Consider the following 25922-nt stretch of genomic DNA (forward strand, 5'->3'; position numbering starts at 1 on the left):
TGGTAGACTTCTGGGGGTGGTTGTGGTTCTATCTCCACCACCACAACTGGATTATCAATGGCTGAAGGCATGACTCTTTTCGGGTGGAGACAGAATTGTTGAAATTTTTGAAAACGAAATGACCTGGTCAATGTTGATGGTTTGATTCTTCCTTTCGAAATTTTTTATATGGGTCAATCTGCTTCTGTGTTGGTTTCCTGGAACTTTCGCTTACGCTAAACACACACGATATGAATAAAAAAGTATTTTAGCATTTTTAAACATAAAGAAAAACAAAAAAACTAACTATTTGCTCCAAGTCTCCATCCTTTCATTTTAAAAAGGATTGAGACACGTGTTGTATCTTATTATTATACTATAAAAGGTCGACTAAAGGTTTACGAATTTAGTCTTGGCTAATTATCTTTTACGAACATGATGTGTGCGGTTTCCAAAACTTGAATGAACGGTCATTTTTGCTAACACAGTTAGTTTTGGTCGGTTAGTATGAAGGTAATTTGGTCTTTTCAGGTTGCAGAAATTGAGTTTGTGATTATAAATAACCATAAGGACCATTTATGTAATTTTGTCTACGTTTTATGTTTAGAAGTTTGTAGCTTTTCTACCACTTTACTTTTTAAAATATCATTTTGACTTCTTTATTTTGAACTTTATAAAATATTATTTTCACATTTTTATTTCTAAACTTTCGTATTTACCCACTGTAGTTTATATAATTTGATTTTCGTTCGTTAACCTAAAAAAACTATTTTTACGTGCTTATTTTTATATAAATGTCGGTATAAATTCAAAATGATCAAAGTTTCAACGTGAATTTAGAACTTCCGTTTCGTTAATTTCTTTTTTAAAAATTACTTGTTTTGTATGCACGTATCGATATAAATTCGGGTTTGTCTATGTTTCGACGTATTTTTTTTATGTTTTTGTGCTAAGTTTTATATATGTTTCCTACGTATGAGTCGGGTCATATATAATAACTTTCGTTCGTCAACTTAAAAAAAAACATATTATATTCAAGTTTGTCTATGTTTCGTCGTAATCTTTTTTACTTTTTTGTGTTTAATTTTATATATGTTTCCTATGAGCCGCGTCACATATAATATTTTAGTTCGTTAACTTTTAAAAAAAAACTAATTTGTTTACTTAATTTTAAGTCGAAACGTTTACTACTTTGAATTAATACCGACATGTACATAAAAATAAGAAAATAAATTTTTTTATTTAACGAACAAAAGTTATTATATGTGACTCGACTATTACGTAGGAAATATATATAACATTGAGCACAAAAACATCAAAAAAAAAATAATTATGTTGAAACATAGACAAACTCGAATATAATACGCTTTTTTAAGTTAACAAACAAAAGTTATTATATATGACACGACTCATACGTAGGAAAAGTAATAAAATTAAACACGGAAACGTAAAAGAAATTATGTTGAAACGTAGACAAACTCGAATTTAAACTGACACAAGCATAAAAAAACAAGTAATTTATACATACACATACATAAAAATAAACACGTAAAAAAATACGTCGAAACATAGACAAACTTAAATATAATACGTTTTTTTTAAGTTGACAAATCAAATTTAGTTATATATATATATATATATATATATATATATATATATATATATATATATATATATATATATAACCCGACTCATACGTAAGAAATATATATAAAATTAAGCACGAAAAAAATACGTTGAACTTGCATATTATTGTGCCTGAACTAATATTGTTCTTGTGATTCGGATTTATGGGTTGTTTGATGCATTAGGGCTTTTCATTTTAATGCATCGTTACCCTCTTTGTTACTACAACCTATTTTTGGTTGCTACAGTTAATAGTCCCTACACGAAGACAAAGTTTCCCATGTTGGAATCTGAATTTTCCTTCTCGATTTTGAATCCTCTAGCCTTCTTGATGGTTCCAGTTTGACCATTGTTTTTCTAATCTCCATAATGAACTAAAATGGTTGAATTCCCCCCATTTGAACTACTTATTGTACGCCTTTTCTTGGAGCACTAGCTGTATATGAGGACCTATTACTTTGGCCTTCATGTTTCCTGAGTCTACCTTAGTTGCAAGAACAAAATGATCACCCAATCCAAAATCACTGTGAAGGACGAATTACCATTAACATTCACCATAGAATTCCCAACCCGTGAATCAGTCAAATCACCATTATTTCTACCATCTATGTTACCACCTGGATTTTTAACAAGTTCGCTAGGCATCCTCCGCCATTTTCTCAATCCATGCTTATTTACAGATGGGGAAGACGATCCATTAGACGAATCATTAACATCTTTAACGTGACACACACCATTACATTTTAACGTAAGTTCAATTTCACCGACATTTTCCGATACTTCAGGGGATATCGACTCATTATCACACATTGGTTTTTGCACAGAAAACTTACTTAATTTTAACGTTTGTATATAAATGGCAGATACAACAAAAACGATCCAAAGGTAACACTAGAGATCAAGATCGATAGTAAACAACCATTCCGGCTATAGCAAAACATCTAAGCGAAACTAAATACAAATTTCCAATTAGTTATTAATTGAATTCAAATAAATGTCAATTGCTTAAGCTTTCACTTCCAAAAAGACGTCGACTCAATTTTTTTGAGAAATTAAATAGTGAAGATAAACTGTGAATTAAAATGTGGAAGACTTCAACATACCTTAGGTATGTTGATTTTTTCGAAGGGAAAATGTTTTAAGTTTGCAGACCACCTCTGCAACCCTCTGTAGCAGAAGAGGTGGAACAAACGGCTGCAACATTTAATAAAAAGTATGTTTGTTTTTAACGTCTGCAGACTATTGCAGTAAGTTAAAGTAAGGCGTGAAGAGGTTTGAAGCATTTGGTTTAGTGTTGCGCCACGTAGTACACGCGCAGCAGTTTTTAAGTTATAAGTCTTTTGAAAAACAAACAGTTGTGAATGGCCAAGTGCTGCGCGTGTGCTGCGTGGCGCAGCAATAAGTTGTCTGACGTGGTTTTTTAGAAAAAACAAACAGCACCTTAGTTTCCATAATGAAGGAAGAAAACTTGAAATTAGGGAAAGTAATGCTCATTGAGCAAATTGGAAGAGCTAAAACCCTAGAAAAAAAATACAAAATATAACTGACTTTGTTAATGAAATAACAATGAATAGTTAAAGTTGAGTTTATTTTTGAAAAAAAAAATAGTTTTAGTTCTAAACCGAAAAAAAAATACAAAATATATGATCTTTTATTAAAAAAAATCAATTTATATGTTCATGACCTGTTGAGATCTGAAATAACAAGTAACCCTTAAATTTGTGTCTTTTTCGAAGAAAAAAAAGTTTTAGGTATAAAAAAATAATCAAAATATAGGGTCTTTTATGGAAATAGTTTTATTCATATTTTTAAAAAGAAAAAATAACTTATAACTAGTTTAAATTATAAATTATAAATTTTAGTGTGTAATGTTTTGTATATATACAAATATATCTTTAATACCATGTCATTTTTATCTAAATAATGATATAAATTTGTCTCAATCTGACATATATCAAAAAAATTGTATATTTTCGGTCTTAAAGTTCTTGTTTTTTTATATATTTATAAAGTACTGTTATATAGTATGTTTGCCCACATCATATTGTTAAAATATTAAGCTTCACAGACGTTCAAACCTACAAAATTACCCATTAAGCTCTACGAACGTTTGAACCCACAAAATTAGTGAAGTTTGATAGTCATTGGAGATCTAGAATACAAAGTACATGGCTTAAATGAGAAAAATACTCATTTTTTGGGTGACCTACACTTTGGTACGGGGAGAGCCAATCTGTAATAGAAACAACACAAACCGTGCAATGATCTGTGAAAGAAAAACTAAAATTCTCATGTCCTAGCATCCAACCTCCGATTTCCCACAAATTTTAAATATAAACTAATAGGATAGATATAAGCTTTTAGATGATGTCAATTGTCTCAAGAACCCTCTAGGGGTATTTTAGTCATTTAATAGTAAATTGTTGTTAATGATAATAGGTGGTGCTTAAGACATTTACGAGCTTAAAGGGAAGAAGAATAGCTTAAGTTCTATTAAGGTAAATAATACAGAATACATGACTCGTCAAAAATGAATTATGATGATTTCAAAATTTGAAATATTTAAAACCTTTCGAGTTATTTGATATATGTTTCATTATGTGTGCTTTGCATGAAAATGGTTTTATAATGAGTTGAATGATTTTAAGAGTTTTTATCTTGAATCCATATACATTCATGTAGGAGTGGGAAAATATTGGTTTGTCCCGCCAAGCCCATGGCAAACAAGACTAATTTTGATTCAACCTTCAAAGTATCTGATTCACAAGATCATTATCGAACATGCATCCTATTTGAAGATGGTCGTTGGCAAATGGCAATGTACTTCCAAGAAATGGTCAAAATGGTCAAAACGGTAACGTATTTTCAGAAATGGTCAAAATCCTAATATATGATAAGAGAAAAGATTGTAACAAAAATAATTAATCCGATACAAGATAAACCGTATACAAATAGAATAAAGTATTATATGTTTAACTTATGTAAATGAAAAATTGGATAGTTAGGTTAGGTTCAAACACACAAACTTAACATATCCGAAATCAAACATCAGATCCAATTCAACTACTTCAACTTATTAGCCTAGCCAGGAGAATCATGTATTTGATGAGAGTATAGAAGGTCAAAATAGTCAATCAGTTAGAAGTCAAAGTCAAATATAGATTCTAGAAGCTTAGCTTGGGTATAAATAAAGGGGTCTGATGTAATATAAGAGGCATTCTATCATTTTGTAATTGAACCCCAGATAGGGACAATGTGAAATCAGAAACAGAAACATTCATTCTTCATCAGTATTTATGGATAGATGCAATATTTTTCAATAATGTTAAGGATTTTCATGAACTTAACAATGAAAACTAGGAGAAGGGTAAAATCAGTAGTTTTCATTTCTAACACGTTTTTTGAAGGAATGAGATTCGTTGAATAACTCCTCATTCCTTTCCATGTGATCAACTAAACAGCCTTTTATCATAGGAAAGGAATAATGCATTCCATTCCTTCCCTCATTCAAGCATACCAAACAGTACCTAAATCAATCCAAAAAAAAAAGGTTATATTCAATTCAATTTCAACCAATACCATGATTCAGCTATTTGAACTTGCAACTATTTGATTTTACAAGCAAGGAAATCACCATGAAGAGCACCTCAAACGATTGATTGACACTCTTCTGATTAACATTTTCACAAAGCACCTGCAATTTGCAAAACAAGGATTCAAAAGAGCCCAACAGCTGCAAAATACATTAATTTTGCGAGCTCAAAATCAACATGTTACATGTTTTTATTGTAATAGTGAAACGGATTTATTGTAACATTATCAAAGGCAGAATGTAGCTACTTGTGGTAATAAAACTGAGATGTAATACTATCGAAGCAACAAATGAAAACTATATATGTATTTACAATAAAACAACATACTGATTAAATAGACAAGTGAAGTTATTACAAGATGGAGTAAAATAAAAGATGTTCATGGTTATCATAGGAGTATTCTCACCAGAATTTGGAGGTTCCGTCACTTATCAGCTTCAGAAGCCAAGGCATATTCATAAGAAAGCAGATGATAGCAATTTTAATGATCTTGGGTTGTGTTTAGAATGGAAAGTTCATATATATCTCAGTAGAATGACATAACAGGCTCTTCAGAAGAAGATGCAGAAATCATGAGGCAATGACCTTAGATGATGTGGTGGTGTCAATTTTCATATCCATGTTGCTGCTCAGTGCTTTTAAACTACAACAGACGAAAAGAAAAGATAAGTTATATATGAAATATAAAACAAAAAATATACTGCATGATTTAGCACAACTATCTAAATTGTTTTCTATACCATGATTTAGCTTATAAAATTGTACAATACACATTCATTTGGGTATTTTTGTGAGTGTAATCTAATGGTTTGTCAGCCATGTCTGAAACTGCATTTTCTCTCACTATGCTGCATCACATAAACTAATAAAACAGCAAGCACTTATATATGAGTAAAGGCAATCTTAAAATTATGATATAAAAAGCGCCTTAGAATCCCCAAGACCAACATTAAATCTTTAATTCTTTGTCCCCATATACATAGGAATCAAACAACGCACACAGAAGCCCTAAAGTTGGGCATCCCATGAAACATGTATAAAGTTGACATAGATAGGCATATTATCAAAGACACTACCATAACTCCATTAACAAAGCCCATATAAGCTCTAAAACAACTAAATCGATGGTGGAAATTGGAAAATAGCATGTTAGCATGCTACCAAGGTCTTATAGTTAGTTCACCACCACAAACACAAACATATTTTAACGAACGGAAGATGTTACTAACTCCACCACTCAAAGAATTTTAATGCCGATAATCCATAAGTCAATCTTTAAGGCTATGTCCAAAATACGTAAACTCATATACTTAATGTATAACATTGAAGCCTTAAATTATATCATATTTGTCTAAATATCTTCAAAACAAGTAAAATAATAGTGGAAGGTAGTTGTTGGCTCATGGCCACATACATAACCCACAAGCCAGGTCATGAGGCAATGTCCAAAATCATATAATGTCTTACCTGAAAGAGTAGATTGGTCTAAATAACCTTTAAACAACTAGCACTATGTGCTTATTAAGGAGCTAATGCTTCATATCAAAACCTACATCATATTGGGATGGAATGTTACATGAGTAACAGCACGCTACCTAAATCTATCTTTATATTTATATTGAACAACAAACAAGAGAAATCAAAAATATATCAAATATAGAACAGAGATGCTACAGATGCTACCAAAATGCACAGAGAACCAATCCTTCCCGAATGAGCAGTAATGGCATAAACAGAAGCAGGACCAAGACGTGTGCAGGTAGAAATGAAATGTTGGGCTGCTGAAGCCAAACCATAAAAGAGTAGACTGGTAACAGCGACATTCATGGATCGAGGGTGGGTTTTGAAAGGAAATTCGGACCCCTGAGACTTAATTTCAGTGAAAGCAGCTAAACCGATGATAATAAACTTAAGTGGGGGTGGAAGTATAATTTCCCCAAATAATCGCGGGTAATAGTACATCCAGAGGCGACCGAAACGTTCCAGTAGACTAACGATGTAGAGGATGCATTTCAGAACAAATGCTATGGCGAAAATGAATGTTCCATGGTGGACTTCTGCTGGTGGCTCGATCTTCACGACAATTACTTTTTCCTTGTCGACTGGATTATCAATGGCGGAAGGCATGACTCTGTTGGGGGTGGAGGCTGAAATTTGTTGAAATAGAACTGCTATATATGGTCATCCTTCATACCTATTTTTCTTTTATAGGTCAATCTGATTTTGTCGTACCTCGAAAAGGACGTTTTCTTAGAAATTCTTACGACTCAATCGAAAGCGAGTGTGACTTATTCCACTTAAAAAATTCGTATGTTTGGACGTTTTTATCTTTAACTTTAATGATCCTCTAGAGAGAGAGAAAAAAAATTTGTTTGCTTATTTTTCTATTAAAATAATACATTATACATACAATTAAATCACAAGGGCTTACAATCTCAGTTTGGAGCCGTGTCTTATCGTCATCGGCTTGCCTCCTTCTTCACTCTTTCTTCAACAATTGATGATTTCTTCAATTGATGCTTTCTTCATCAATGGATGCTTTCCACTAATCTTCCACCGCCTCAAATCTTTTCCACTAATATTCCCCTCTTTTCTCTGACTTGAATTCCATCCTCATTTTTTCATTATTGGTTCAAACCTTTAGGATAAAATTCAATCCCCACATTCATCGCTAAACCAAATCCACTAGACATTCACCGTTTTCTCTTCCAGCCAAGGGACCATTTATGAAGTTTTAAAACTTTTAATATTTAGTCCTTTCGACTCACTCCGTTACCATTTAGCCGTTAAGTAAAAGGCATTTTCGTCATTTCACAGCCAACGGACCATTTATGAGGTTTTGGTTTTCTATTACTTTTTAAAAAAAAAAAATTAATGTGCAGGGGTACCATCTCTCTCTCTCTCTCTCTCTCTCTCTATATATATATATATATATATATATATATATATATATATATATATAGGGTGGGGTTCAATAGAAAATCATAATTAACCAAGGAACCAATCTTTTTTTTAACTTTTAAAACTTATTTTTTATTTAAAAAAAAACTAAAAATACAGAAATTCATAACTTTTTATCTTTTTTCCAATGATATAAAATTCGATTTTTTTTACGTCAAATTCACAATGTGAATCTTTGAAAATTCACAACGTGAATCCGGATTCACATGGTGAATCCAAAAAATATTTTTCACATTCACTATGTTAATATATGAATTTAGATATTTTTAGATTTTTTTTCGATAAAGAATAAGCTCTAGAAATTGAAAAAAAGATTTGGTTCCTTGAGGAACCAATAATTATGGTTCTCTATTGAACTTTTCCCCATATATATATATATATATATATATATATATATATATATATATATATATATATATATATATATATATATAATTATTGTTGTGGTTTTCATTTGTGGTCAGCAAGTGAATGGAAAATCAGGTTGCTTTGCATAATCCAAATGTTTAGAGCCCCAAATTTTCACATAATCCAAACGCACACTCAACATTGCAAACCATCAGTAGATCATCAAAGACTGCAGAGAAAGTTCAATTGACCCAATATTCATATGCATCTCAGTAGATTGTCATCACAGACTTTGTAGAAGAATGGGCAAAAACCATGTGGTCATGGCATTGGTAGAGGTGGTGGGGTCAATTTCCATATCAATGCTGTCCAACGCTTCTAACCTACAACAGAAGGAAATAAATAAATAAAAAGATAGATTTTATAAGATATAAACAAAATGACAAAAAATAATGAATGTAATGATTGGGCTTAGTAACATCTGTGAAAAAGGAACATAAAAAGAAGAGACACCTACAAAAAAAACAAACGTATACATGTACTTAACAAATTTCAAATAATGTTCAAGTTGGGGTTGATGATTTAGTTCCACGACAGAGTTCCAATTCAGATTAAAATCTCAGGAACCCAAGTGATATTAATCGAAACAAAACAGAGAATTGCAAAAGTACAAAAATTCCATGACAAAATCCCTTATAAACTCCAAAACAACTGAATCAGTGGTGGGACATAACTGGTAGCATCCTACCAAGGTCTTATACATGTCATATGTTCACAAGTACAAAAAAAAATGTTAAGGGCGATGTCACAAACTCCACCACTCAAGTTCTTAATGTCCATGAATCATAAGTCAATCCGTAAGGCAATATCCAAAATCAAACTTAACCTTAAATATCATATTTGTCTAAGCAGCTTCAAAACAACTAAAACCGATGGTGGAAGGTAATTGTTGTCTCATAACCACATAACCCACAAGCCAGAGCACGAAACAATGTCCAAAATCAAAGGAAACCTCATATTAATATATAATGTCTTATTACCCAAAAGAGTAGATTAGTCCAAATAATCTCCAAACAACTAAAACCTGTATGGGAGACGATGGAATCTTACATGGGTAAACAGCAGTCTAGATCTATCTTACATGGAACAACAAACATAACCCTAGGTTATCAAAGATAGAATAATGATGCGACAGTTGCCACCAAAATGCACAAAGAACCAATCCTTCCAGAGTGAGCAACAATGGCAGAAACTGAAACCGGACCAAGACGTGTGCAGGCAGAAATGAAATGTTGGGCTGCTGAAGCCAAACCATAAAAGAGTAGACTGGTAACAGCGACATTCATGGATCGAGGGTGGGTTTTGAAAGGAAATTCGGACCCCTGAGACTTAATTTCAGTGAAAGCAGCTAAACCGATGATAATAAACTTAAGTGGGGATGGGAGCATGATTTCCCCCAATATTCGCGGGTAATACTCCATCCAGAGGCGACCAAAAAGTTGCAATGAACTAACGACGTAGCTAAAGCATTTCAACAAAAATGTTATGGCGTAACTGACTGTTTCATGGTAGACTTCTGCGGGTGATTCTATCTTCACGACCACGATTTCTTCTTTGTTGACTGGATTATTAGTGGCGGAAGGCATGTCTCTTTGTGGAGGCTGAAATCGATGCAGATCCAGTTTCTGAACTCACTAAAGCAATGAACACACTGAACTCACGATTGAAAATTAGAGCTTAAAACAGTCTCTAAAATTAATAGAGATAAAAATAAAGTAGGTTTGAAGACGGGAAATAGAGCAGCATCACAATATATAGTCTGCTAATCACAAAAATCTACCGAAGATATACAATGCAAAGTACACGTGGTTGAATCCTAAAAGGAACATCCCTACAACTTTTACATTGTCACTATCACCAGCAATTCAGCAAATTGATATTCCTGCAGCAAATTGGCATTCCTGCAGCATTTACATTGTCACTATCACCAACAATTCAAGAAATTAATATTTCTGTGACTTTTACATTGTCACTGTCAACCAGCAATTCAACAAATTGATATTTCTGTGACTTTTACATTGTCACTATCAGCAGCAATTTAGCAAAAGGCTAATGCTATAAGCACCCTTCTTTTCCAATTCAACCTCCCACTTTTTTTGTCTTTTATTGTTTTTTTTGTTTTTTTTTAATTTTGTTTTTTTGTTGTTTTAATTCTTTTTTATTTTTTATTTTAATAATAATAATAATAATAATATTATTATTATTATTATTATTATTATTATTATTATAAATTTCGATAACCGTATAAAATTCGAACAACCTTTTAAAATTCGGATCAAATTTTAAAATTCAGACGACATTATAAATTCGGACGATATAATAAAATTTCAAACGATTATATAAAACGGAACAAAAACAAAGTTTGTCTTTATTTATCCGAATTTTATATGGCTATCGAAATTTATAATAATAATAATAACAATAATAATAATAATAATAACTAGAAGGGTCCCCCGTGTTGCGGGGGTTGGAAGGTGTTTGGTAGCCAAAGTAAAGTATGTTGCTATTCTCTACAATTTGACCATTTACAAATGCATAAGTCAAATATGTTGAACAAAATGAATGTACATTGCTATTTCTTAATTGCATTACTATAACTGAAAAACAAATCAATGAAGGTACATTGGTACTTCTTGTATTTAATCCAAGAATAAATAAAAATTTACCATCCACTCAATAAATTTACAGTTTACACTTACCACACTGTATATTTCCAAATTCCAAGCAAAACAAACTCTCTCTCTCTCTCTCTCTCTCTCTCTCTCTCTCTCTCTTGCTGGTCATCCAATCTCTGCAAAGTCTAGGGTTTGTGTTCATCTTCGATTCCATCTCATCCAACTACATACTTTATTCATCCATGAAACCACCAAAGCTGAAAGTACATTGCTATTTAGTAGATATACCAACTAAATATGAAAAAATGCAAGAAATAGCAATGTGGTTTGATTTTTGGTAAAAACAAATCAAATAAATTGCTGAAAACAAAAACCAAAATGTGTAAACTCAAAGTACATTGTTATTTAGGGTTTCTTTTTCTGGTAAAAAAATCAAAAAAAAAAAATTTTTAAAAAAAAGAGGAAAAAGCTTTAAAGTTGAAAGTGCAGTGCTATTTACTGGATTTATAACCAAAATATAGAAAATGATTCAAATGGCAATGTATTTTGGTTTTTTGGTAATGAAATTAGAAGAAATTGCAAAAAAAAAAAAAAAGGAAAAAATAGGTATAAATGCAAACTGCATTGCTATTTAGTGCATTTTACCCCTAAAAATGGAAAATACACCTAATGGCAATGTAGTTGGGTTTTTGGAAAACAAAAATCAAAAGAAATAATACGAAAAGCATGGAAAGAAACGTTTAAATTCAAAGTACACTATCATTCACTACACTTACCATCTAAATATGGAAAATGCACCAAAATGGCAAAGAAACAATAAAATCGAGATATTTGAGCCCAACTTTAGCTCATATGAAATATTACAAAAAAAAAAAGAAAAAAAAACTGATTATGATACTCTAATGAAGACAAAAATCATTTATTTATATTTTTCTTCCCAAAAAATAAAGAAAATGATACTTACAGGTACATCTTAAGACTTGTAGTGTGTGTCAATTTCTAAAATAGTGGACCGGGAGTCTGCCAAAAAATTTAAAAAAAAAAACATGTTTAAAATGGGATTTATGTCATAATTTGGCAACCAAAAAGAAAAGTATTTAGTTTAAAATGAAAATATTAGGAAATCATAATATTTGGAAAGGAAAATGATAATAATCATGAAGAAAAATAGAATATAACCTCAAGAATTAATTAAATCTTCTTTATACTGGTCGAATTATAGTTGTGGTGATTGCATGCCAACTGTACCAGCATAAAATTGCATCAACAACATAAAACGCAACATGTATGAGATCATATATTCCTGAAATAATCATAGAAATGCAGTAAGAACATAGATGCTCTGTTGCGGCCCTTGGTCAGATGAAGAAGAGGTACACCAGCCTTACAATTCTTAGCTTCTTCGCAGTTGCCCATACTCGAACAACCAGCTAAATCATTATGGCAAACCCTCCCTTCCCTTGCAACTGCTTCAAAATCTAACATGATTGCCACAGGAGCAGTTGTTGACACCAGAATATTAGACAATAGATTTCTCATCCAACACGCTAGAGCACAAATTGGCTGGTAAAAACAAACCTTTTAAGGATAAGATAACAAACTTGTTAAATTTTCAGAAAAACTGACACAAATACTTGGGAAAAAATAGCATACATCTATAAAAACTTTCTTGCTTCTTGCTTTCAAAAGACTGTTTGAGGGAGGTGGGGGGTCAATTTCAAAGAGGAACAAATTAACAAAAAAAAATAATAAATAAATAAATAAAAGATTTTGGTCCTATATTTTCCTGTCAAATGGACCATTTCCCTTAACTACAGACCTGCAAGCCTTCAATGAAGTCAAAATACCATGAATACTTATGTTATCTGTTACCATTGGCAACAGATGTGTGAAAATGTTTTAATGATGATATAACATTTTAATAAATTCCTAGTACCAATCATATAAGTTGAAAATAAGTCTTATACCCCTTACAAGTATATGGGGGAAGCGTAATATCAGGTTAGGGTAATAGCATTTTTTGTGACCTGCTCAAAATCAACTTTTTTTTTGTTTATGTTAATGACAATCTTCGCCCATATATTATCGAATACCTGCAGAAATGGTAGACGGTCCCTATATTATTAGTTATAACTTATAAATGTCCAGAAATGCAAGACTCAACAGAAAATGATTTTAAGATTAAGAAAGAAGCAATATGTTACCTGAAAAGTATGAAAAGTAAGAAAAAGATGAAGCTTCTGCAGTTGTGCTTCACTGTTATATGTTTTTAAACTTGAAACCTAACTAAATTGTTTAAAAAATAGCTAACATTGAATAAAACGGAATAAAAATTCAAATTTTATAATAAAATGAAAAAAGTGGGGTAAACATTTACCTTCATGCATCGACAATCACCAACAAACCCTTCAAATTGGGTGATGGAGAAATCAATCGTTCATTGTGGGGAAATCATCAACAAAGGCCCTGTCACAATTAGAAAAATTAACTTCAGTAAAATGGATGTCGATGTACGAAAGAGCAAAACGATGCAGTAGAAATTCCATGAAATCTTAGATCGAGGAAGCGATGTTATTTTGATGATACCTTGCGGAAGAACTGGCGGGTGAAGGTTGACAAAAGAGAACTCGGAGGTCTTTCAGATTCTTGGATAATTGTCCGATCCATACCATTTTCAATCTCCGGTTTAACTGGTGACAGTGGTTGCGTCGCAAGAGTAGATTTTGTGTATGCCTTTGTTTAAGTGAGCAGCTTTATCAAAAGCACAATCCTTTGATAAGAAAGATATTAGATAAAACATATGAAAACAGATTGCCATTTCAAACATCCACTTAGTCATGGAGCCTCTTCATGTGCTTCTTCAAATCGGAGACAAAGCTACTCTATTAATATTTTATATCAATTTTCAATCTATTTTATTCAGATCGGTTCTTGCATTTTCTTTTTGGGTTATAAATAACAATGCAAGTTGTCATGAAGCAATAAAAATATGTATGTATGTGTATTATGTTCAATCCATCAATAACAAAGAATTGAATACAAAGCGAATTCAGATGCTGTAATGCAAAATTATACGATATCAATTACAACATCATCCATGAATAACTCAAAAGACTTGTCTCGGGACATTATTTACTGATAAACATTGATAAGAAAAATTTTAAAGAGCACTCATGCTCTGATTCACTCAACTACATAAAACAGAAAAAGCAATAACTCAAGAAGAGAGAACTGAATCAGATATGTTATCACATATCTAAAATAATATTTTAGTGAATACGAAAAAAAAATTCACTGATAGAATGTAAGCAAACCTGGGCATTTCTCATGAAGCAACTCAAGAGTTGCAGAAACAGACTCTTTTACATAAAAAAAATACAATTTAAACAGACCTAAATTTCAATTCGAAAGTAAGAACTGAGAGTTGGGGTTGGGTTTTACGGATATACCCGGAATACGTGGAAGAAAGGGGATTCTCTGGGTCTTCTTCCGGACAGTCTCTTGGATCCCAAAATCTTTATCCACAATAAGATAAGTTTATCCCAAAATCTTTATCCCAAAATCTTCATCTTCAAAAGCGACCACCATAAAACACTACATCAAGCAAACAACAACAATAAAAAGTCACGTCAGTGGTGTACAAAGTGCGATGAAGTAAGTCAAAAACAGAAACCCAGGATAATATGGAACGAAAGCAGAAAAATTTTAAAAAAAATCTAACTAAAAACTAATGAAAAAAAATACCTCTTCCTTCACTGATCTCTGCTAAACACGGTAGATAAAAGTAGTAGATGGCAGAGAGAATTTTTTGAAACCGACAAAAAACATATCAAAGCACAAATTTTAAGCCATATTGATTTACATCAAAAAAAAGTGGAAGAAAATGAACCGAAAGAAGGAGGGTTAGGGTTCAATACCCATAGCTGATTGAGCAATTGGAAAAGAATCTGACAACCATCCATTGACCAGATTGATATACCTCAACTTTCTAAATGGCACCATGTTTTTCAAAAACCTTATGGAGTTCATCATCGTTTGTTGTGCGAGGGATGTTACCGACGTATAGTCGTCTGGCAGCTTCCGACGACGGGTCGACAGTGACCACTGCTACCGGCGTTTCATCGGCATCTGATTTGGGCACCGTCCGAATACAGACATCGCCGCTTAAGGCGGTGGAGAATATTCGTGGTGGCGATTTATTTGAAGGCAATTGGAGAGGCAATAACCCGGAGGACTGCTTGTTGAAAGCTAAATCTGATTTGGGCACCGTCCAAATACAGACACCGCCGCTTAAGGCGGTGGAGAATAGTCGTGGTGACGATCTATTTGAAGGCAATTGGAGAGGCAGTAAGGTAAAGAGAGAATGAGGAGGCCGAGGGATGTAGAAAGAGATTTTAGTCGGTGGTGAACGAATGAAACATATGGAATCAAGGAACAGATATGAAGTCGGTGGTGTGGTGGAGTCAGGGCTTTTGTTGGGAGAGTACAATTGATCGACACCGATCCAATCCCTATTGGTTTAGATCGGCGGTGGAAAGAACACGTATCAACCAAAAATATACAAAATGCCAAAATGTGACCTCTAAAAGAAAAGAAACAGAATTGTAAGCACACCTATAATCAGAGGACCAGTTTTGACAAACACCTAGAAACTTTACTGTTACTATATATATATATATATATATATATATATATATATATATATATATATATATATATATATATATTAACAAAGTGACACACAAACAAAAATAGAAGGACCGGAAATGTAATTTAAGGGACCAAAACTGGCCAAAATGTCTCAGGTTAACTGTTCATTTTGTTCACAATTTTAATATATATATAATAATAATAATAATAATAATAAAAGAAAAAACAACAAAAAAACAAAAAGAGAAAAAAACAAAAAAAAAATGATGTCAAATCAAAAGTAAAAGGTTGATTAGATTGATGTTGGGGGGTAAAATTAGTTAAAGGGGTACTTATAACACAACCCTTTAGTAAATTGATATATATATATATATATATATATATAGGATATAGATCCGGTAAGAAGGAAATTTTTGGTAGGAAGGTAAGAAGTTTTTTTTCTATATATTTTTTTGACGAACAAAATAAATGAATCACTAGATGATTCATTTGTAAGATGATTCACAAGAAAAAATTCTCAAAAAAACATCTTTATGATTCATTTTTAAGTAAATTAAAAAAAATTCACTTTTATGACAATTTTAGTGAATAACAACAAAATCATTGTATAAATGAATCATCGATATGTTTTTTTGAGAATTTTTTCTTGTGAATCATCTTAAAAATGAATCATCTAATGATTCATTTTGTTTGTTCGCGAAAAAAATATGTAGAAAAAAAACTTCTTACCTTCCTACCAAAAATTTCCTTTTTATTTAATCTTGACTATATATATATATATATATATATATATATATATATATATATATATATATATATATATATATATATATATATATATATATGCACCTGGTACAATCCCCTCCATCTTTTGTACTTCCGGCATTTCCAATTGCATTATTTTCCTTTTCCCAAGATCCTTGTTAGAAATATGTGTTGTATAGATCGATGATGCAATTTATATGAAAATTATATTTATTTGGTTTATTGTTGATATTCACTCTTGTCTAAATAATTGCAAATATTACAACTTATCATTTTTACTTTTACCATTCAACCATGTATAACTATTATAACACTTCCTAATTCTCATTTTACCATATAACAAGATATCAACAAAATGCTTGACATTTTGTAAATTTGTCACATTTGACCAAAATACGTTTTTTACACTGAATTTCGTATATGCTTGGGTAAATTACACGAATGGTCCATGTGGTTAGGGTAATCTGCGTGTTTGGTCCCTAACAATTTTTTTTAACTCTAACCGTCCCTATTTTATATTTTTGTTACACGTTTGGTCCCTATCCAACCTAAAAAGACTAGTTTTTCCCTAATAAGGATTTTTTAGTTTTTTCATTTATTAAAAAAATAATAATTAAATTTATGGCCCCACCCTATTTACAACTTCACCTCGTTCCTATACACCCCCCCCCCCTTGTGAAAACTAGGTCTGACAATCGTGTCGTGTTCGGGTTGGCGGGTCGTGGGTTGACGGGTCAAAATATATCAACCCGAACACGACCCATTTAACTATACAGGTCACGGGTTCGCGGGTTTGGAACATAAACCCATATATGACCCGTCAACCCACTTATTTATACGGGTTCACAGGTTGGCGAGTTCGTGGGTTAGATTTGGGTTCGTGGGTTAGCGGGTCAGATTTGGGTTCGTGTGTTCGTGAGTCAAATTCAAAAAAAAAATTGATAATTAAACATGAATAAATTCTTGATGCAAACATATCCGAATTTTAGAAACTTAAGTCTTAAACATCCAAATGAAAATTAAAAACATTCATGGAAACATGTTCAAACTAAAACATTAATACAAACATAGATAAATTCAATCGCAGGTGTCGACATCGTTCAATAATGATTCAATCGTTCATGCTGCCGTTCTTTGTGAGTTCGTTCAGTCGTTCATCACAGAGGGAAGACTGGTAGAGGACTTATTCGATTTTGTTTGTGAGATACTGAGATTATTTAGGGAAAACCCGAAACGTGTTGCAATGCAAATCAACAAATGGTTACCCACGGGTCAAATGGTCAATGGTATCGAGTATCGTATCCTAGTATAAAGTATAAACTATATAGTGTATAATATTTAATACATTTAAAAATTATATAATTTTTTTTATCAAAATTTTAAACAGGTTGGTAGGTCAACCCATATATTTTTTGAGAAACACATATATGACCTGTTAAATAAACGGGTTGACGGGTTGAAAAACTCAACCCAAACCCGTTTATTTCGTGTCGTGTCGAGAATTGTCAGGCCTAGTGAAAACCCCAACCCTACGTCCCATGAGATCTTCCTCGTCTTCTTTTCTTCTCCGCCGGCAACTCTTCACCACCATAATACTCCCTTCATCTGTAAACTGATCCCCACCCAATCTCTTTCCTACTCTAACATCGACATCCTCATATGACATCCTTCTTTCCTCGTCAACCCTCCGCCTCTGACGATTCACGGTATGTAGAGCCAAAGAAAACATAGATGATTGTTCCAGTGGAACAACCACTGTTGTCTCTCCAAAATCAAATCATTAAAGGATTCGAATTATGTGTTGTTTGTTTTTTTGAAGCAAAAATTCATGAAGTCTGCGGACCACCTCTGCAACCCTCTGCAGTAGAAGAGGTAGATCAAACGGCTGCCGACTGTAATAAGAAGCGTGTTTATTTTTTTTTAACATCTACATGCTGCTGCAGATATTAAAAAAATAAAATAAACTGATTTTATAAACCAAAAATAGTTTTTTAATACCAAAATTTAATAATGTATGACATTTCAACAATAATTTATGATATTTCAGCAAAAAATAATGATATTTCAACAAAAAAATAGAGATATTTTAGCAAAATATAATGATATTTCATTAACAAATTATCATTATTCAATATAAAAAAAACAAAAAAAAATCAACAAGAATAAACAAAAGAAAAACGAAAAAAATGTAAAATAAGATTTCAACAACATATAATCAAGATTTCAGCAAGAAAAAAGAAGAAGAAGAGGTTGGAAGAAACAATACAAGTGTTGCGCCAAACAGAACATGTGCAGAGGTTTTTAACTCTAAAGACTTCTAAAAAACAAATAGTTGTGAGATTAAAAGTGTTGCGCGTGTGCTGCGCCGCACAACAATAAGAGGTCTGAAGAGGTTTTTTACAAAAAACAAACAACACCTTACTAGTTTCAAGTGAGTAAACGTTTTAACCCATAACCACTTATTAGATCATTAAAAGATTTAATTTACAGACCTGCAAATTAAAAACCACTTTAATGGAGATTTATAGCATCATTCAAGTAAATACAGATAAACAAAGATTTAAAGGACTCAATTTGCTAATCTGAATACTCAATTTATGCACACAGATAAGTTACAGGTGTACGTATGTCGGCAATTTTGGCATCAGTAAACATCTCTTTTAAGAAATTCATCAAACACCTCTTGTGTAACTCAAGTGGGCTCCATTTTTTCAGCACCAATCACAAAGTTATATCCACATTATAGTATCATGTATAGTCAATACAACATCACACGTCGTATACAGTTAATACAAACACAACTCACACAAGAGAACTGGGAAACTAGAGAGAACCAATAACAACAGAAAGAGAATCACGTAGATGGGTAGAAGAAAGAATTGGAATTTGTTTTTTTATTCATATGATGCTACCTAGAAGGAAGTTTCATAGATGACACCCTCATTCCCGATTATAAATGTAGCTCTGTGGACTGTATTGTGTAACACCCGTTTATTAAATAAATAAATAAACAAATTATTGAATGAATAGTAGCCCTAAAATCAATAATTATATAGCAGGGTGTTGGTCTCGAGAAGCTAATTGTCACAATTTTAGAAGCTGGGGGTTAAAAGTGTAAGTTCCGGATTGGTTTTGTAAATATTTATGAAGGCATGGACTACTTGGTAAATTATTGGGACTTAATTTGAAAGGATTTATGGAAGCAGGGGCTAAAGAGTAAATTATGGACCAAATTTGAAAAGGATTTGTAGAGGGAGGGGTTGTTTTGTAAAATTCAGACTTAATTTGTAAAGGGTTTTAGGAGGCAGGGTTTAAATGGTAAATATTGGAGCTATTTTGAAAATATTCTTATGGGGAGGGTTGGAAGTGTAAAAATGAAACAAGACTTGAAAGTTACGGGCATAACCCGCCACCCTCTCATGCAGCCTCCATATAAATATGTCCTAACCCTAACCCTAACCCTAGGAAAGAATGCATCCGCCACCACCACCCTTATGCCTCGCACCACCGGCGCCGCCACCCATTCCAATCAGCCAACGGCCGCCAAGCAAGCACCAAACCTCCACCATTTTTCTTATTCTCCTTCTTCAACCGCCGCCACCTTTATTCTGCAGTAACATTGTTCGATGTCGTTGTAGTGCTACTGCTCCGCCGCTGCCTGTTTTCGTTGAAGACAAGTGGCCGCCGGTATCACGCAAGGGCGGTCGATCATTGTCGCTGTTTTTTTGTCGGCGAAACCACAAGCTACGAATCCGATACCCAGTCGTGGGCAGTGGAGTGTCGTGATATCATGGCACGTTGCTGCTGTTCCAGATGACGGATAACCGCCACCTCCTTGTCGTATTCTTCCTCTCCTTCTCCTCTTCTGTCCGGTGCTGCGACGCTGTTGGGGTTGTGTAACATCCCGAACTTCGCCGGTATATTTCGAATCCATTCTCTTTATTTAATTGCCATTGTAGTCCCTAGAGTTGGTTGAGTTGGGCCATTAGAAGTATAAGTACTAAAGTTGCAACTTTAAGTCAGGAAGGAGTACGTTGAGCGTACATAAGGGTACGCTGAGCGTACTAGGCGCGCCCTAGTACGCTGGGCGTACTCATATCAGGAAGAAACCCTAATATTTAGGGTTTGGGGACTATATAAACACCCTTATGGATCATTTTCCCTGATTATCCTCAGCCTCCACTGCCTACATTCGTCCTCCCCAAAACCCTAGCTCTTCTTTGTTGGTGTAAGCTTATTTGGTGTGTTTTAGAGTGTTTCAAGAGGAAGGCATTGCATCCAAGTGTTGGAGAAGAAGATCAAGTTCATAGATCTGAAGTTAGTTTGTGCTCAAGAAGCTCCTAAAGGTATAAAGTTCCAAACTTTATCCTTATATGCTTAGATCTCATCATTTTACTTTATTAGAATCATTTCTTGTCCCAAAAGCCATAAATTGGTGCATGTTGTGTTGTGGACGAAAAGAGTTGTCCTTCCAGGCTCTTGAAGGGACCTTGAGTGATAAAAATAAGGTCCCATAGGTTGTAGGTGTCCCATGCAAGAGAAATAAGGTCTTAATGGATTAAGACCAAGCATTAATGACTTTATGGATGTCCAAAGTGATAAAGTTCGTGACTTTATAAACCCTGGGCATGTTAGGCCTCTGGATCTGAGATTGGGACTTAAGTGCTTAAGCCATTAAGCAGTTAATAAGGTTTTGGCTAGTTATGGAGTACGCCCAGCGTAAATCCAGTACGCCCAACGTACTGGGTCAACCACCCCGATGGTGGTCAACATCTGGTCGCGTACGCCTCGCGTACCAGAGGAGTACGCCCCGCGTACGTCCTCTGTTGGGCCATTGGCAATTGGGCTTCGGGTATTGGGCTGCTTACGGACTAAAGGGACTTGGGCCTTTGCTGTACTTAGTAAATAAGATGTTATGGGCCAGTTAGTGGTAGTGAATCATGGGTTTAGGCCTAATAAGGAGATTGGGCCCAATTTAGTAAATTGGGCCAATAGTGGACTTTAGTAAATAATATACTTTGAGTACAAGTTTCCTTGTACTTTTGCTTGTACATTTGGAGAATTTCGCGTACAGCTTCTCCGTCCTTAAGGTTTCCAGCACCGATCTCAAGTGCTGTCTATGATCTTCTTCACTTCTGGAATAGACAAGTATATCGTCGATGAATACGATTACGAACTTGTCCAGGAAGGAACGGCACACCCGATTCATCAGGTCCATGAATACCGCCGGTGCGTTGGTTAGGCCGAAGGGCATCACTACAAATTCGTAGTGACCATACCGAGTCCGAAATGCTGTCTTAGGAACATCATTCTCATGGACTCGCAGCTGATGGTACCCTGATCTTAGGTCTATTTTGGAAAAGTAATTGGCTCCTTGAAGTTGATCGAAGAGGTCGTCGATTCGAGGAAGAGGGTAACGGTTTTTGACTGTGAGTTTGTTCAGCTCTCGATAATCGATGCACATCCGAAAGGATCCATCCTTCTTTTTCACAAACAAGATCGGGGCTCCCCAGGGTGAGGAACTTGGTCTGATGAATCCTTTGCTGAGCAGCTCATTGAGCTGACTGGATAACTCCTACATTTTTGCCGGCGCTAGTCGGTATGGGGATTTAGCTACGGGGGTAGCTCCAAGGATTAAGTCGATGCGAAACTCGACTTGGCGTTCGGGAGGGATTCCCGGGAGATCTTCGGGAAAGACATCGGGAAAGTTGCAGACTTAGGGGATGCTCTCGAGGTCTTTAACTTCCTGCTTCTCATTAATGACGTGGGCTAGGAATGCATAACACTCCTTTCGCAGGAGTTTCTGGGCCTTGATGTACGAAATGATACGAAAGTTTGAACTGGGTTTATCACCGTAAATCATGAGGGTTTCACCAAGGGAAAGGTTGAGATGGATAGCTTTTTCGTAACAAAGGATATCAGCATGATTGGGGATCAACCAATCCATGCCGATGATGACATCAAAGCTTTTTATGGAAACTGGCATAAGGTCGATAGGAAAAGAATGATCGTTCAAGGTAAGGGTACAACCTACGTATATCTCATTAGTGCTCTCTTTCTCACTGTTAGCCACTCGACGGTAAATGTTTCAGTTAGTGGTTGAGGTTTATGTTTGAGAAGATGTTTGAATGCATGACTAACAAAACTTCTCTTCGCACCAGAATCGAAAAGAATGCATGCATAAAAGTTGTCGAGGAGGAACGTACCCGAAACAACTGTGGGATCTGCAACTGCCTCTTCTTGACCCATCGTCAGTACTCTCCCCGTGCCACCTGCTGTTGTTGTCTTGGGGCAGTTTCTCTTATAGTGCCCGACTTCTCCACAACCATAACATGCTTGACCGACGCCTGCTCCAGATGCTTGATTGGTTGGTTGGACTGGCGTCTTGCAAACTCGAGCTGTGTGCCCCTTTTTGCCACAGTTAGTGCATGAAATTTCACGACATGGGCCGAGATTATGATGGTAGTTACACTTGTCGCATCGAGGAAGGGTACCAGCATATTTACCGGTAGGTGCTTGAATGGCAGGAGCAGCGGCAGGAGTAGTAGCAGCGTGGACTGCCGCTGTTTGCTGTTTCTTTGAGGGCTCCTGTGAAGACTGGCCCTTCCGCTGCTTCCAAAACTTTCTTTTCTCACCACTCCCTTTTGCTGTCTCAGGAGCGGTTGCCACTTTATCAAGATCAACTCCATGATCTATGAGAGTCTGCGCCAGACACTTAGCGCTATCAAAGGTGTTTGGCCTAGCAACCAAGACATTTCCTTTGGTGGGTTGTGTCAGTCCCCATATGTATCTCTCAATCTTTTTGCTTTCCGGGGTGACCATTCCCGGACAAAGAAGTGTTAGGTCTTCAAACCTATAAATGTAGGCAGCAATGTCATATTCCTTCATCCTTAGGTTCCATAGTTCGTGCTCTAGTTTCTGCATCTCGCCCCGTTGGCAGTACTCAGCTAGGATGAGTTCCTTTAAACTTTCCCAACCCATAGCATTTGCCACTGGCAGGGTTAGGGATTTGACACGACCATTCCACCAGGTCAGTGCCCTGTTGGCGAAAGTGCAAGCGGCGAATTTTACTTTGTTGGCTTCAGAACAGGAACATATTTCAAAAATGGACTCGATGTTTTCAAACCATTGAGTCAGGGCAATGACACCTCCTTTTCCGTCGAAAGATGTGGGTTTCACATTCATGAAGTCCTTATAGGAGCACTCCTTCTGGTGTCCTTGACCACCTTCCTGATTTTGGGGATGAGTACCACTTCCTTGCCCACCAGATCCGCCAGAATTTATTTGTGACATTGCGACAGCCACAACAGCAGTAACAGCTGCCTGGAACATAGCGGGATCAAACTGAGGGGGCGGTGGTGGTGGTGGTGGAGTGTCGTCGTTTCTTCTGATAGGTCTTTTTCGGGGAGGCATCTTGTTCTAGAAACAATCAGGAAGAAGAGGACGGTAAGTCCTCAAGATATATGAAACAAAATATATCTCGTCCTGATAATAAAGTGTTCTACCAAGCGATAAGCAAAGAAAGGTTACTAATGCAAGTAAGTCATCGCTAAGAAGCAAATAGGTAGCAACACTAGGAACGAATTTCTACAATGTATTCGGCTCTGGCTAAAATACTCCTACAATATTTTAAGTTGCATGTTTTGTTCTTTTGATACCTTGTTGAATGGATACTGGGTAAGTTTTAGGCCTGTTGCAACACTAAAGTCACTCCCAAGCACATGTTGGTCATGTCTCGAATAAATATAGTTGATCAGGCTATATTGACCCTAGACATGATTACATAACTGCCCAGGTTTAACCGCAGTGTTCAACATCCAAAATACTTTTGTTTTGTTCTACTCATGATATTGTTTCTGGTATGTAGGTATACTTTTATACTTTTTGTAAAAATACTTATATTTTTAAAAGTATACTTTTAGTTCAGAGCACTTCGGCCCCTTTAGTGTTTATAGTTGTATACCATGTAAGGTTCGGTATACTTAGTTCACTATAAACAATAGCTCTGATACCAATCTGTCACACCCCAAAACCAAAACGGCGGAAACGTTCTGGGGTGGAGGACGTCATGTGTAGTATCACAACAGTTGTATCATAGTAAGCGAAGTAAACACAACCATTACATTATAATAAGAATATTTACATTGTTTGAAAGCATGGCTTATACATAACAGTATATAGCAAAAGTAAAAGACGTGACTCCAAAATGCTCCGTCTTCTCCAAAATTTGGCAAGAGTACCTGTCTATTGTTGCCCTGAGAATACAAGTAGTTTTAAAATATCAGCATAAAGCAGGTGAGTTCATAAGCGTTTAGTTCTGGTGAAAGAAATGTTTTTTTGATCCTTTGAAAAGTGTTTCCCAAGAAAATCATATATTTTCTTATGAAAGATGTTTGATTATCCATTCGTTATTTGTTTAACAGCCTGTTTATGTAAGGTTGAGTTATCCCAGGAAAATCCTATATTTTCCTTAAAAGTTGATAGTTGGTTAACTGTTCTGGAATGAGGTGTACAAGTATCTACCATACTTGTATCGTTAGATGTAGTTTCCTTGAACAACCCTGTTTGCTCTCTGTGAGGTGTATTAGCCTTATTACATAAATAAAACTAATAAAATAGGTAGTGAACTAGATCCTAAGGGTATTATCAATACCCTCTAGTAATCAAATCGGTTATTACTTTGAGGTTAGTTCACTTGTTTCATTATTAAAAAAGTAAATTTTTGCTATCTAGGTTGTGAGTGTTATAACTGTACTTAGACTAGATATGGCACGTACGGGGCCAGTATCTTTTTACGACTTTGTCACCCCTGAACCTAACGGTCCCGCTTTAGCTGGCAGCGAAGGTACGGGATAGTCAGTCCCATATAGATCTATACACAACAGTCACGCTCTCCCTCCAAGAGATTCTGGTTACAAGGGTTATTCCTACACTCTCGAATCGGGTGGAGTGTTACCAAGGACGTGTCTCAAAACTTAGCCTAACAAATTTACAAGTAATAATACTGAAAATCCTGTTTATGTTTTGTATGAATCCTTTGCAAAATATCGCATTTTATGACATGATTCACAAGTTCCTTGCTTTAGTTTTGAAAACTGTTTCTACGAGTTGATTTCTTAATCGTTTGGTAAAACTATTTTCTGTGTTAAAAGCATACTGAACATATAAGTATTTTATACGAAATAATATACTTTGAGTACAAGTTTCCTTGTACTTTTGCTTGTATATGGACCAACAAACGGGAATGGAATTAATGAGTTATGAGGACACTTAGTCAAGGAAGTAATGGTGGGTATTAACCTAATATTTATTATTATGTGACAGT

General features: G+C 34.7%; 2 long non-coding RNA genes across 6 annotated transcripts; both read right to left on the minus strand.

Moving 5' to 3' along the window:
- Nucleotides 1–4910: 4910 nt before the first annotated feature.
- LOC145121133 (uncharacterized) lies at nt 4911–7453 on the minus strand. The gene is made up of 4 exons (XR_013714512.1): nt 6882–7453; nt 5605–5841; nt 5240–5299; nt 4911–5132 (listed from the first exon to the last, which is right to left on the minus strand). It is a non-coding gene; the product is annotated as an uncharacterized LOC145121133 (long non-coding RNA).
- Nucleotides 7454–11193: 3740 nt separating this feature from the next.
- Nucleotides 11194–15714, minus strand: LOC145119079 (uncharacterized). Of its 5 annotated transcripts, XR_013713651.1 has the most exons (11): nt 15100–15714; nt 14927–14944; nt 14632–14776; nt 13769–13952; nt 13560–13648; nt 13387–13468; nt 12836–13275; nt 12571–12745; nt 12362–12485; nt 12147–12202; nt 11195–11439 (listed from the first exon to the last, which is right to left on the minus strand). It is a non-coding gene; the product is annotated as an uncharacterized LOC145119079 (long non-coding RNA). The 5 variants fall into 5 exon arrangements; XR_013713649.1 differs by having other exon boundaries at nt 12571–13275; XR_013713652.1 differs by lacking the exon at nt 12147–12202 and having other exon boundaries at nt 11194–11439; nt 12571–13275.
- Nucleotides 15715–25922: the final 10208 nt, after the last annotated feature.

The sequence above is a fragment of the Lactuca virosa genome, chromosome 6 (genome assembly GCF_052849685.1).
Source record: "Lactuca virosa cultivar CGN04683 chromosome 6, Lactuca_virosa_CGN04683_v6, whole genome shotgun sequence".
NCBI classification, from domain to species: Eukaryota; Viridiplantae; Streptophyta; class Magnoliopsida; order Asterales; family Asteraceae; genus Lactuca; species Lactuca virosa.